We start from the raw sequence: 16,074 nt of genomic DNA, 5'->3' as shown, positions 1-16,074 counted from the left end.
CCCTGTAATTGTTTAGTCTTTATTTGCCCTTATATGCCATTCAAAATATTGTATTAGTTGGTTGCACATGAAGTATCAGACATGAATTACTTAGCCTTATAAACAACAGCACAAGAAATTTACATAAGCTAAATGTAATAAGTAACATTTTATGACACCTTTCATAAAGTGATATTAGAATTGTGTTTCATCAATATAACTAGGAGGAGGAGCTTCAAGATGGCAGAAGAGTAAGACGCAGAGATCAACTTCCTCCCCACAAATACATCAGAAATGCATCTACATGTGGAACAACTCTTACAGAACACCTACTGAACGCTGGCAGAAGATCTCAGACCTCCCAAAAGGCAAGAAACTCCCCACATACCTGGGTAGGGCAAAAGAAAAAGAAAGAACAGAGACAGAAGAATAGGGACGGGACCTGCACCAGTGGGAGGGAGCTGTGAAGGAGGAAAGGTTTCCACACACTATTAAGTCCCTTCGCAGGTGGAGATGGGGGGTGGCAGGGGGGAAGCTTTGGAGCCACAGAGGAGAGCGCAGCCACAGGGGTGCGGAGGGCAAAGCAGAGAGAGTCCCGCACGGAGGAGCGGTGCCGAGCAGCACTCACCAGCCCGAGAGGCTTGTCTGCTCCCCCGCTGGGGCAGGTGGGTCTGGGAGCTGAGGCTCGGGCTTCAGAGATCAGATCCCAGGGAGAGGACTGGGGTTGGCGGCGTGAACACAGCCTGAAGGGGTTAGTGCGCCACAACTAGCCAGGAGGGAGTCCAGGAAAAAGTCTGGAGCAGCCAAAGAGGCAAGAGACTTTTTCTTGCCTCTTTGTTTCGCGGTGCGTGAGGAGAGGGGATTCAGAGCGCCGCCTAAATGAGCTCCAGAGACGGGCATGAGACGCTAAGGCTGCTGCTGCCGCCACCAAGAAGCCTGTGTGCGAGCACAGGTCACTCTCCACACCGCCCCTCCCGGGAGCCTGTGCAGCCCGCCACTGCCAGGCTCCTGTGATCCGGGCACAACTTCCCCGGGAGAACGCACTGCGCGCCTCAGGCTGGTGCAACGTCACGCTGGCCTCTGCCGCCGCAGGCTCGCCCCACATCCGTACCCCTCCCTCCCCCGAGCCTGAATGAGCCAGAGCCCCCGAAGAAGCTGCTCCTTTAACCCTGTTCTGTCTGAGCAAAGAACAGACGCCTGAAGATGACCTACACGCAGAGGCGGGGCCACATCCAAAGCTGAACCCCGGGAGCTGTACGAACAAAGAAGAGGAAGGGAAATCTCTCCCAGCAGCCTCAGGAGCAGCGGATTAAATCTCTACAATCAACTTGATGTACCTGCATCTGTGGAATACCTGAATAGACAACGAATCATCCCACATTGAGGAGGTGGACATTGGGAGCAACGATATATATATATTTTTTCCCTTTTTCTCTTTTTGTGAGTGTGTATGTGTATGTTGCTGTGTGTGATTTTGTCTGTATAGCTTTGCTTTTACCATTTGTCCTAGGGTTCTGTCTGTCCTTTTTTTTTTTTTTTTTAACTTAAAAATTTTTTTTGTTAATAATTATTTTTATTTTTTATTTTAATAATTTTATTTTCTTTAATTTACTTTATTTTATTTTATCTTCTTATTTCTTTCTTTTTTTTTCCTCCCTTTAATTCTGAGCCATGTGGAGGACAGGCTCTTGGTGCTCCACCCAGGCATCAGGCCTGTGCCATTGAGGTGGGAGAGCCAAGTTCAGGACACTGGTCCCCAAGAGACCTCCCAGCTCCACGTAATATCAAATGGTGAAAACCTCCCGGAGATCACCATCTCAACGCCAAAACCCAGCTCCACTCAACGACCAGCAAGATCCAGTGCAGGATACCCTATGCCAAACAACTAACAAGACAGGAACACAACCCCATCCATTAGCGCAGAGGCTGCCTAAAATCATAATAAGGCCACAGACACCCCAAAACACACCACCAGACATGGACCTGCTCACCAGAAAGACAAGATACAGCCTCATCCACCAGAACACAGGCACTAGTCCCCTCCCCCAGGAAGCCTATACAACCCACTGAACCAACCTTATCCTCTAGGGACAGACACCAAAAACAACGGAAACTACAAACTGCAACCTGTGAAAAAGAGACCCCAAACACAGTAAGTTAAGCAAAATGAGAAGACAGAGAAATATGCAGCAGATGAAGGCACAAGGCAAAAACCGACCAGACCTAACAAATGATTAAGAAATAGTCTTTTCAGTCTACCTAAAAAAGAATTCAGAATAATGATAGTAAAGATGATCCAAAATCTTGGAAATAGAATAGAGAAAATACAAGAAACGTTTAACAAGGACGTAGAAGAACTAAAAAGCAAACAAACAGAGATGAACAACACAATAAATGAAATTAAAAATTCTCTAGAAGGGAGCAGTAGCAGAATAACTGAGGTAGAAGAACGGATAAGTGACCTGGAAGATAAAAGAGTGGAAATAACTACCAGAGATCAGAATAAAGAAAAAAGAATGAAAAGAATTGAGGACAGTCTCAGAGACCTCTGGGACAACATTAAACATATCAACATTCGAGTTATAAGGGTCCCAGAAGAAGAAGAGAAAAAGAAAGGGACTGAGAAAATATTTGAAGAGATTATAGTTGAAAACTTCCCTAATATGGGAAAGGAAATAGTTAATCAAGTCCAGGAAGCACAGAGAGTCCCATACAGGATAAACCCAAGGAGAAACATGCCAAGACACATATTAATCAAAGTATCAAAAATTAAATACAAATAAAAAATATTAAAAGCAGCAAGGGAAAAACAACAAATAACACATAAATGAATCCCCATAAGGTTAACAGCTGATCTTTCAGCAGAAACTCTGCAAGCCAGAAGGGAGTGGCAGGACATATTTAAAGTGATGAAGGAGAAAAACCTACAACCAAGATTACTCTAACCAGCAAGGATCTCATTCAGATTTGATGGAGAAATTAAAAGCTTTACAGACGAGCAAAAGCTAAGAGAATTCAGCACCACCAAACCATCTTTACAACAAATGCTAAAGGAATTTCTCTAGGCAGGAAACACAGGAGAAGGAAAAGACCTACAATAGTAAACCCAAAACAATTAAGAAAATGGTAATGGGAACATACAAACTGATAATTACCTTAAATGTAAATGGATTAAATGTTCCAACCAAAAGGATGGAAAAAGGTATTCTATGCAAATGAAAATCAAAAGAAAGCTGGAGTAGCAATTCTCATATCAGACAAAATAGAATGTAAAACAAAGACTATTACAAGAGACAAAGAAGTACACTACATAATGATCAAAGGATCAATTTGAGAAGAAGATATAACAATTGTAAATATTTATGCACCCAATATAGGATCACTTCAATACATAAGACAAATACTAACAGCCATTAAAGGGGAAATCGATAGTAACACAATCATAGTAAGGGTCTTTAACACCCAACTTTCACTAATGGACAGATCATCCAAAATTAAAATAAATAAGGAAACACAAGCTTTAAATGATACATTAAACAAGATGGACTTAATTGATATTTATAGAACATTCCATCTAAAAACAACAGAATACACATTCTTCTCACGTGCTCACAGAACATTCTCCAGGATAGATCACATCTTGGGTCACAAATCAAGCCTTGGTAAATTTAAGAAAATTGAAATCGTATCAAGTACCTTTTCTGACCACAGCGCTATGAGACTAGATATCAGTTACAGGAAAAAATCTGTAAGAAATACAAACACATGGAAGCTAAACAACACACTACTTAATAACCAAGAGATCACTGAGGAAATCAAAGAGGAAATCAAAAACTACCTAGAAACAAATGACAATGAAAAAACAACGACCCAAAACCTATGGGATGCAGCAAAAGCAGTTCTAACAGGGAAGTTTATGGCTATACAAGCCTACCTTAAGAAACAAGAAACATCTCAAATAAACAACCTAACCTTACACCTAAAGCAATTAGAGAAAGAAGAACAACAACAAAAAAAAACCCAAAGTTAGCAGAAGGAAAGAAATCATATAGATCAGATCAGAAATAAATGAAAAGGAAATGAAGGAAACAATAGCAAAGATCAATGAAACTAAAAGCTGGTTCTTTGAGAAGATAAAAAAAAAATTGATAAACCATTAACCAGACTCATCAAGAAAAAAAGGGAGAAGACTCAAATCAATAGAATTAGAAAATGAAAAAGAAACAGTAACAACTGACACTGCAGAAAAACAAAGGATCATGAGAGATTACTACAAGCAACCATATGCCAATAAAATGGACAACCTGGGAGAAATGGACAAATTCTTAGAAAAGTACAACTTTCCGAGACTGAACCAGGACAAAATGGAAAATATGAACAGACAAATCACAAGCACTGAAATTGAAACTGATTAAAAATCTTCCAACAAACAAAAGTCCAGGACCAGAGGGCTTCACAGGCTAATTCTATCAAACATTTAGGGAAGAGCTAACACCTATCCTCAAACTCTTCCAGCATATAGCAGAGGGAGGAACACTCCCAAACTCATTCTAAAAGGCCACTATCACTCTGATACCAAAAGCAGACAAAGATGTCACAAAGAAAGAAAACTACAGGCCAATATCACTGATGAACATAGATGTAAAAATCCTCAACGAAATACTAGCAAACAGAATCCAACAGCACATTAAAAGGATCATACACTATGATCAAATGGGGTTTATCCCAGGAATGCAGGATTCTTCAATATATGCAAATCAATCAATGTGATACACCATATTAACAAACTGAAGGAGAAAAACCATATGATCATCTCAATAGATGCAGAGAAAGCTGGCAACAAAATTCTACACCCATTTATGATAAAAACCCTCCAGAAAGTAGGCATAGAGGGAACTTACCTCAACATAATAAAGGCTATATATGACAAACCCACAGCCAACATCGTCCTCAATGGGGAAAAACTGAACCCATTTCCACTAAGATCAGGAACAAGACAAGGTTGCCCACTCTCACCACTATTCTTCAACATAGTTTTGGAAGTTTTAGCCATAGCAATCAGAGAAGAAAAATAAGTAAAAGGAATCCAAATTGGAAAAGAAGAAGTAAAGCTGTCACTGTTGGCAGATGACATGATACTATACATAGAGAATCCTAAAGGTGCTACCAGAAAACTACTAGAGCTAATCAATGAATTTGGTAAGGTAGCAGGATACAAAATTAATGCACAGAAATCTCTTGCATTCCTATACACTAATGATGAAAATTCTGAAAGTGAAAATAAGAAGACACTCCCATTTACCATTGCAACAAAACGAATAAAATATTTAGGTATAAACCTACCTAAGGAGACAAAAGACCTGTATGCAGAAAATTATAAGACACTGATGAAAAAAATTAAAGATGTTACAAATAGATGGAGAGATATACCATGTTCTTGGATTGGAAGAATCAACATTGTGAAAATGACTATACTACCCAAAGAAATCTACAGATTTAGCACAATCCCTATCAAACTGCCACTGGCATTTTTCAAAGAACTAGAACAAAAAATTTCACAATTTGTATGGAAACACAAAAGACCCCGAATAGACAAAGCAATCTTACAAAAGAAAAATGGAGCTGGAGGTATCAGGCTCGCTGACTTCAGACTATACTACAAAGGTACAGTAATCAAGAAAGTATGGCACTGGCACAAAAACAGAAATATAGATCAATGGAACAGGATAGAAACCCAGAGATAAACATATGGTCACCTTATCTTTGATAAAAGAGGCAAGAATATACAGTGGAGAAAAGACAGCCTCTTCAATAAGTGCTGCTGGGAAAACTGGACAGCTACATGTAGAAGAATGAAATTAGAACACTCCCTAACACCATACACAAAAATAAACTCAAAATGGATTACAGACCTAAACGTAAGGCCAGACACCATAAAACTCTTTCAGGAAAACATAGGCAGAACACTCTATGACATAAATCACAGCAAGATCCTTTTTGACCCACCTCCTAGAGAAATGGAAATAAAACCAAAAATAAACAAATGGGACCTAATGAACCTTAAAAACTTTTTCACAGCAAAGGATACCATAAACAAGACGAAAAGACAATGCTCAGAATGGGAGAAAATATTTGCAAATGAAACGCCTGACAAAGGATTAATCTCCAAAACACAGAAGCAACTCATGCAGTTCAATATCAAAAAAACAAACAACCCAATCCAAAAATGGGCAGAAGACCTAAATAGACATTTCTTCAAAGAAGATATACAAATTGCCAACAAACACATGAAAGAATGCTCAACATCATTAATCATTAGATAAATGCAAATCAAAACTACAGTGAGATATCATCTCGCACTGGTCAGAATAGCCATCGTCAAAACATCTACAAACAATAAATTCTGGAGAGGGTGTGGAGAAAAGGGAACTCTCTTGCACTGTTGGTGGGAATGTAAATTGATACAGCCACTATGGAGAACAGTATGGAGGTTCCTTAAAAAACTAAAAATAGAACTACCATACAACCCAGCAATCCCACTACTGGGCATATACCCTGAGAAAATCATAATTCAAAAAGAGTGATGTACCAAAATGTTCATTGCAGCTCTATTTACAATAGCCAAGACATGGAAGCAACCTAAGTGTCCATCAGCACATGAATGGATAAAGAAGATGTGGCACATATTTACAATGGAATATTACTCAGCCATAAAAAGGAATGTAACTGAGTTATTTGTAGTGAGGTGGATGGAGCTAGTGACTGTCATACAGAGTGAGTAAGTCAGAAAGAGAAAAACAAATACCGTATGCTAACACATATATATAGAATCTAAAAAAAAAAGAAAAAGAAAAAGGAAAATGGTCAGAAAAACCTAGGGGCAAGATGGGAATAAAGATGCAGACCTACTATAGAATGGACTTGAGGATACGGGGATGGGGAAGGGTAAGCTGGTACACAGTGAGGAAGTGGCATGGACATATATACACTACCAACCGTAATATAGATAGGTAGTTGGAAGCAGCCACATAGCACAGGGAGATCAGCGCTGTGCTTTGTGACCACCTAGAGGGGTGGGATAGGGAGTGTGGGAGGGAGGGACATGCAAGTGGGAAGAGATATGAGAATATATGTATATGTATAACTGATTCACTTTGTTATAAAGCAGAAACTGACACACCATTGTAAAGCAATTATACTCTAATAAAGATGTTAAAAACAAAATATATATATATATATATATATATATATATATATATATATATATATATATATATATATATATAACTAATGGAGTGATATTTCTTAATTTGAATCTGAATTTCAAATTTACCCTCTAGGAATTTTCTTGAAGTAACACAGTGATTGCTTGTGTTTAATCAACATAACTAAAAAGGTTATTTTTATTAACTGCAGTCTGAATTTAAAATTTACTATTGTAGGAAGTCTATTGCTATGGAACCTTATGTATGTGAATTTTATGAAACTAATGGTACAAATCATGTCCATAATCATTCAAATATTTTTTCATCTACTTATAAATTGAATGCTTCCTATTTCCACACACTGGATAGTTGCTAGGGATACAAGAGTGAATAAGTACCCTGTTCTTATGCAGTTCTTTGGAGCTTCCCCCATATGCTCATAGGTGAAGGGAAAAATACCTATGCCTACTGGGTTTATGGGCCTGATATACATGAGATTCTCAGCACCATTCACTTTACTGTCAACTATTAGCCATCTAACATAACTGAGAATCTGAGAAGAAAGCACTAATCTGTGATATAATGGTGAAGAAGGAGAGGCAGACAACCCTTTGGCTTAAAATTTTCATTGTTCTCTGATGACTTCAGTTGAAATTCAACATCAGTTATTTCAGAATTAATGATCTATAAATCCTAGAAAAATTATTTCAGATTAATTTTTAATTGATCAAAATTAGAACTGAGCAATTAGTATATTACACTATAATCTTTTTTTAAAATTTTGGTCACAGAATGCACATTATAATTTTAAAATTGAGTCAAAAAGAGAAGTCTAACACTTGGTAAAGCATTATTTTATCCTGTATAATGATAAAATGTTATAAAAACTTTGGATACGTATTTGAATAAGTATTGGATAATATTTTATTAGAAACAGTAAATTTTAGATTGGACTACAATATAAACATATATTCTAATTAGTTGGATACATGTAGGTTAATGCAATAGTAAGTGGTTAAAGTAGTCATAGATATTCACTGTTTTTATAAGATGTTCTGTATTCTAACATGGTCTCCAAACTTTGTAGAAAATAATGTGCCAAAGATCCATAATATGCAATTTCTTCCCTATATTTGAAAAAGAAAGTGTATACAGGTGGTTTAGCACTAAGCTTATGTGCAGTGAGAATATTTTGAAAACATTAACATCTTACATTTATAAAACTCATTTTAAACCTTATTGAGTAGATCACATGGAAACTTATATAACATAAAATTTTAAAAGTTGAGACCTATAAAGGATCTTTGATAAAGATGTAAGTAACTAAACCATCTTTAGATCCAGAACTAGGATGCCAAATATCACCACATAGTACAAATTATTATCACAAAATAACTTCTGAGTCTTTTATAGCTCCAAAACAATAATTATTTCAAGGATGACTATAAGAGATTCCCCCCCAAAATAATATTGGAACATTTTTCAAATTTAAATTTTGGACTTAAATTTTTTATATGTATTTTAAATGATTTGGGGTCAATTTCATACTTTTTGTTTTTTCCTAAAGTTCTTCATATTATTTCATTGTGGGGAAAAATTCTCTTTACTACTCCATTGCATATGGGCAATCACTGCCTAGAATGTTTCCACTAGTGACAAAGATCTAAAATATTCAAGTAAGCTGAAGTTGATCCTGCTAAGCTTTTGTTTCCTCATTCTTGAAAGCTTAGTCATTTTACTTTTATATGTTTATAAGTCACTGCTCATTTCACTATCTTTTTCTCCTTATATTCAATGCTTTCTCCTGTATTTTAGATTTCAAAGTCACGTACTGACTTTAAAATGAAAATAGTTCCTATCCATAGAAATGGTCTTAGGACATGAATGAGAATAGAAGGCAGTTCAATGTCCTTATCATATTTCATTAATATACCATGGCCCTTATTATATTGTGTTAATATACCTTTGTCACTGCCTATTTTCTTTTCAGACCTGATACAACTACTTACTGACGGCAGGAAATGCCATGCTATTCATTCTGGTAAAGGATTATTCATCAGTATTAGTTTGAGAAACCTTGGTACTTTTGTATGCTACAATATGTTTCTTAGTAACATAAAGTTTTCTAATGTATTATTACTGGTAATAGAATTCTATTTCTTTTTCAGTAATTTAAAACTATTTTCTTTAGAGGAGTTGTATCAAAGTACATTTTTTTTTTAAGAAGGAGAAATTTTTGCATTATATCTGTCATCTGCCAACACCTTCGTATTATTTCGAAGCAATGAATTAACAGTCGCTTCCAAAGAGAAAGCAGGAAAGTGATCTTTAATGACTGAAGAATACTTCATCTTGAATATGTCAAACTTCTCATCTAACAGTTCAAATTTGAGATGATTAGCCACATTGACTCTAAAGAAGAAAGGTAATAGAGCAGAATATTTTATCTACAGGCAAACACTTTTATTAAAACAATCTTCATTCATAAGCAATTGAGCAAACACCGTTACTAACCTGCTCCCCAGTAATCAATCAGAAGGCTTAACCTTAGCTATTCTCGCAAGTTTATGTTGGAATTAGGTGAGGACTATAAATGATAACTTATTTTTTTTTTTTTTTTTTTTTTTACACCTTCAGGGTCTTGAAAGGAAAACCACTACTGAGGAATGTCTAGGCTAATCCAGACAAAATAATAAGAAAATGCATGGTCCATAGCCATATTTTGTTTGTTTGGTTTGGTTTCCTATACATAAAGGTTATATAAAGAGTTCATTGCAATGAGGTGCTATATTGGAGAAAAGTAAAATAAAAGTTGTTAAAATATAAAATGCAATATTAATCAAGAATATAACTAGCATTGAAAGATGGGAATGTTTTTACTTTGATCCATACACAAAAATGATGATTTCTTAAAGTAAATTTTATACATTCTAACATAATTTGGCCTTCATTTCACTGACATTAGAACCAAAAATGTACCTCTAGAAAATAGATTGTTTGCTTTTAACAAATAGAACCCACAGTAATTTACTGTTCACTTAACAAATGAATCCACAGGATTCATCTGTAGTGTGGGTTATACTTATTTGATTCCATTAATGTTACAATTTTTGTTTCTTGATTAGTTAACCCCAAGAGGGAGGATATATGGGGATGTATGTGTATGTATAGCTGATTCACTTTGTTATAAAGCAGAAACTAACACAACATTGTAAAGCAATTATACTCCAATAAAGATGTTAAGAAAAAAATATATGACCCACATCAAGGAGGAGAGGGCGGGGTCTGCAAAATGTATTCAATAAACATTTGCCAATTAAAAAAACAAAACAAAACTATAACATGACTATATGCAAATTACCTCAGATGTAAAACTGATTTCAAATGCAGTTCCTTTTTATAAAGTTTTTTTGATAATGCATTAGTTTCTGATAGTGCATTAGTCATTTTCCCATGATCTGAAAGCTATCTTTGGTCTTTGGGAATTAAAACTTCAAATGAGAATCTCATATTAAAAAAAAAAAAAAGTCTCAAAATGTATTAAATATACCTTAAGAAAAATATTGAAATAATAGGAATGTGATCATTTCTTCCACCTCCTAAATGCTGCTTATCTAACTAGCCATTAATAATTATTTTCATAGCCACAACAATTGTACATATAGTCCACTCCCATTTTTTTCTTTAAGGATACCCTCTATTTCCTTCAATTTTTGTTCCAATATATCTATAAAGTGTTTTCATATTTCATACAGACACTAACCTTTTAATTGACTATTATCAACAATTGAACTTCATGCTTATTTTTGTGAGAACTAATCAGCATCAGCAATGGCTTGTGATCTATTCTTCTGACACAACAAATGTGTCACTAGATTTCTGAGAATACCCAGAGGTTCATTATTAATTACCCTTTCACAAGCTTTTAAAAAATCTTTTCTCAACTAATTGCTAATACAATATCAGGGCTAGTCTGTTTATGTGTCTGTCTATAATCTATATATCAACTGAGAAAGGCAGAGAGAGAAAGGGGGGAAAGGGAGGAATAATTAAACACATAAATACATACATACAAAATAGATCCCAAATTTTAGTTTATTAAGGAAAGACATGAATAACTAGATAACTATTTAAATATATGAATGAATTTGCTTTAAAATTAAAACTAAACTACTATTTATAACTTAGTTTATAATGGTTGATTTGTAATTATATTTATATTTTCTCCTTCCTCTCCATTCTATCTATATGTTTTGAATTCCAGAAAGCCTAATAGAAGTATTTCCCTAGTTTCTCACATGAGCATGAACATCTTAACCTCTGAACTATAGACTCATCTATAAAATGAAAACAATGACATTATTTTCAAAAGATTGTTGAACTCACTTAATGAAATAAAGACAGAAACTGTCATAGTTTGTGATCAATAAATGACAGTTTAACACAATTTTTATTGTTAGCATTATACATAATAAATTGATTTTATTGGTGCGATGGATTTTTATTTCAGATCTCTGCATTTTAGAATATCTTATTTTTCCTATACATTTTCTATGAGAATAGCATAAAGCAAATTGAATTCCTAGTGGTGCAAAGTATGTACTATTTGGGGGGAAATAAATGCAAAATTTAATATATATATATATAGCTGTCAGAAGCAAGCAATTATTCATGACCCAAAGAAGTCTTCAAATTGCCCAGCCAACTGTTCTCACCTTATCTCAAACCATTTCCTCTTATCCCATTAAGATTCCCCTGCATTTATCTTATGTTTTCTAGAATGTTCCAATCTGATTCCTGCCTTCTAGGGTTTGCCCTTTAGGTTCCTATCTGGAATGCTTTTGTACCATCTTTCTTTGTATAAAGTTGTACTATCCAATTTGGTTGTAGCTAGCCACATGTGCCTATTTAATTTAAATTCAAATTAGTTAACATTCATTAATTAAAGTTAATTAATTAACATCTTCTACTAGAAGACAGGCTTCAGAATAACCTTATCCTTGTTTGTCTTGTTTACTGCAATGTATCCAGGGATAAGCTAGGAAATATTGAAAAACTGGATCTCTGGTGGAAGAAAAAAAGCCCAGAATTGTAAATTATCATGGTGTAAATATTCCCACCATAGCCAATGGAAAGTTACACATGTGAAAACACTGAAGTTGGAGTTGAAAAGAGATGCACACGTTTGACTACCATAAGGCAGGATAAGCTGGCTACCTTATGTGTCCAATGTCAAGAAAGGAGTTAGACACTTAATAAGGGCTCGATATTGTTAAATAAATGGAGAAAAAATAAACATGTTTTAAAAGTCTTAATTCTTAATACTTAATCTTAAATCTTAATACTTAATCTTACTTGAATTATTTTTGAATAAGATAATACATGTTGATTTTACATGTTGACCAGTTTTTGTTTTTATTTTTGTTTTGGCATATAATTGCCTTACAATGCTGTGTTTCTGCTGTACAATGAAGTGAATCAGCTATATGTATACCTCCCTCTTGGACCTCCCTCCCAACCCTCCATACCACCCATCTACATCATCACAGAGCACCGAGCTGAGCCTCATGTGCTTTATAGCATGTTCCCACTAGCTATCTATTTTACGCATGGTAGTGTATATATGTCATTCCTAATCTCCCAGTTCGTCCCACCCTCCCCTTCCCCTCCTGTGTCCACATGTCCGTTCTCTATGTCCTGCAAATAGGACCAGTTTTACATCATGTTTAAATTTCAGTGTCTTTATAATTAGTGTTTAAGAATTTCTCCATATGGTGTTTATAAGTGTCCTCAGGTATAGAACAAATTAACCACTTTCAAAGATAAGATTTATCGAATTACAAACATATTTTAAAAAGTAAAAAATAAGTCACTTTGATTTTCATAACTAATCTGGTATTTTCAAGTCGAAGAAAACAACAAAATTTGAGAAGAGATTTTGTTGACCATCTCTAATTAGTTTTCAGATAAAATCAGCTTTCATGACTGTATGGATTAGAGGTCTCTATCATTAGCAATATTTTTGTCATTATTTAATTGCATTTAATTAGTACAGGCTCAATTCTAAATATGAACTAGGCTTCCTTAAAATCCTTGCTGTATCAAAATAGGTTTATAGAAATTTGTTTTATTTACTTTATTTCTTCCTTTGTTTTAAAATATACCATTATGTCAACTTTTCTTTTTCATGGAGCTGGTCCATCTTTCTGTTGAAATATTTAAGACCATATCTAAATAAAATAATTAGAATAAGTAGTGGTGATTGATATGTACTCTGGAACCCCAGCTGGGAGAGGGGTGGGTATTGGAGCATAGATGAGCAATAGACTTTGTGTGGTCATTTTATTCTGTGACATCTTTCACATATGTTGTGTATAAAAGATATTATGTAGTATAGAACAATAACAATAGTTTAGACAGTTTTGCCTAATCACTGATTTAGAGTATAAATAAACATTATGAAAAAATATTTTTCTCTTACATGCAGTACCTAAAAGAAGATATATTTTTATCTTTCTTTGTTTTTCACAATTGGAAATATATTCAACATTTTTTATACATTTAAATTTATTTAAAACCAAATAATGGAAATTTGTTAATGAAATAGAAGAAATTTCTTAAATAATAAGAAACAATGAAATTGCAGTAATGAGGAAACCATCAGTATCTTCTTGGTTTATGATTTTAATTATACTTAAATTTCAAACTAAACACTTTTAATAGTTTTTAAGTATTGAAAATATTTTTGCTCTCGCTTTTGCAAAGTAACCCCTTATAACATAAATATAAATTAAGAATGGAACTGAAAAACTTATCATTATAACTCTACTTGCTGATTATAATTAAGAATATTGCGTAATGGTTTAATTTACCTTTTTATGATGTTTGAGATTTTGAGGTGTTTCTAATTTACTTGTGGGTGAGCTGGAAATCCCAAGATTTTGGTTTTTAGTTAGCTTGTTTTTTCCATTGACACTTACAGGGTATAGTTTGAAAAATTAAGCAAATCACAGAGTATTAAAATTTGTTGGGCATTTTATCAAATACCATCATTTTTAGTAGAGAACATCATTTTACCATTCACAAAACTTGTGTAAGGCTTTTTGATTCAGTGTAAAGATACTTTTTTGTATTTGGTGCCATTGATGATTTACCCCATAACTCCTAGGCACTCCTCTGTAACTATTACACCAAACTTCACTGCATGGGAGTCTGCATTAGTGAAGTAATTAAGAATATGGACCATGGAGCTGCAGTGTCTGGCTTCCTTAGCTGGATCACACTAGCTGTGTAGCTTGGGAAAATTACTTAGTCTCTGTGCTTTAGTTTTCTGGAATGTAAAACAGAGAGGGTAATACTATCTAGTTCACAAAACAGTAAAGATTAGTTGAATTCATTCATGTGAAAGCACTTAGAAGACTAACTGGCATGGTGTAAGCATCAATAAATGTTTGCTATCATAATTTATTCTGGATATATTGCCTTGTATTTTTGTGCAAAATAGAAATTCAATAAAAGAGGCTACATATTAGGCCCCAAGGTTCCCAGAAATCTCCAAAGAGTCTTACTCAGAAAAAAGATTTTGAAAGACACAGTATAAATTTTAGCAAATGAACTATGTTTGTCATTAAGTAATTTGATTTCTTATCATTAAACTAAATGACTCTTTGATTTTTTTTATTCAGTCTAAAGGTTAGTTTTTTGTCTCTATAGCTAGTGAAAAAAAGTAACTTATATTTTGAAAATTGATTTTTTCCAGAAGAAAATCATCTATAAGGAAACATAGCTTATGTTATGGTTTTGTTGTTGTTTTCTTGGTTTGTTGTACTTTTATTTTTCCTTAAGAAACTCTCTTCCAATCCAGTCTGATAATAGGTGTGGATAAAGGAATAATATCTATGATTATAAGCAAAATCATAATATCTAGTGTTTCATGATGTGAAAATTTTATTATCAAATTATTAATCTGGAAAAATGTAGCATTCATTAACAACACACATTTCAATGATTAATGTTTAGTTAGTCAGCATAGGGAGGGCTATTTCTTCCTGCTACTGGAATCTGGTGAAAGTAGAAGGAGAAATGGAGAGTAAACAAGGAAAAGAGAATAACAAGCATTCCCCTCCTCTCCCTGCTCCTTTAAACTCTGACCCAGGGGGCAGCAAACTACTACCTACAGTCCAAATTTACCCTACCACCATATAAAGAAAGTTTTATGGGAACATAGCTAATTCCATTTGTTTACATATTATCTATGGCCAATTTCACACTATATCAGAGTTAAGTAAATATGACTGAGACCAACCATATGGTCTGCAATGCAGAAAATATTTACTGCTCTTGGCAAAAAAATGTTTGTCAACTCCTGCTCTAACCAAAGAGTCTACGTTATCAGACAAAATAGACTAGTTTATTCTTAGGTAACAATGCCAAAATCTCAGTGGCTTAAAGGAATTTACATTTCATTTCACTCTACATGTTCATAGGCGTGTGCACAGGATGTGATAATGGAAAGGATTCTGCTTCACTTTGTTCTCATGAAAAACCCCAGGCTGATGCTGTTTCCACCCTCTGAAGGGTAGTATATAAATAAAGCAGGTCAGTGCCTATAGGACAAGGCTCCGATATGACCCCATAAAATTCCTGCCCTCTAGTATTCACACCCTTGTATTTTACCCCTGCCAAAAGATGTCAGCACCACCTTGCTGTGTGACCAATAGAATAGACATTTGTGATAGTATGTCACTTCCAGACATTAAGTTATAGAATAAAAAGTCACTGCATCCTACAATTAGCCAGTCTCATTCTTTCGGATCATTTGCTCTCAGAGATTTTTCCTGCAATGTCATGAGAGACCCATGTGGTAAAGAACTGAGGTCTCCTCCAATGA

Source organism: Balaenoptera acutorostrata, chromosome 4, assembly GCF_949987535.1.
Source record: "Balaenoptera acutorostrata chromosome 4, mBalAcu1.1, whole genome shotgun sequence".
Classification (NCBI taxonomy): domain Eukaryota; kingdom Metazoa; phylum Chordata; class Mammalia; order Artiodactyla; family Balaenopteridae; genus Balaenoptera; species Balaenoptera acutorostrata.
Note: the sequence above shows the minus strand (reverse complement) of the source record.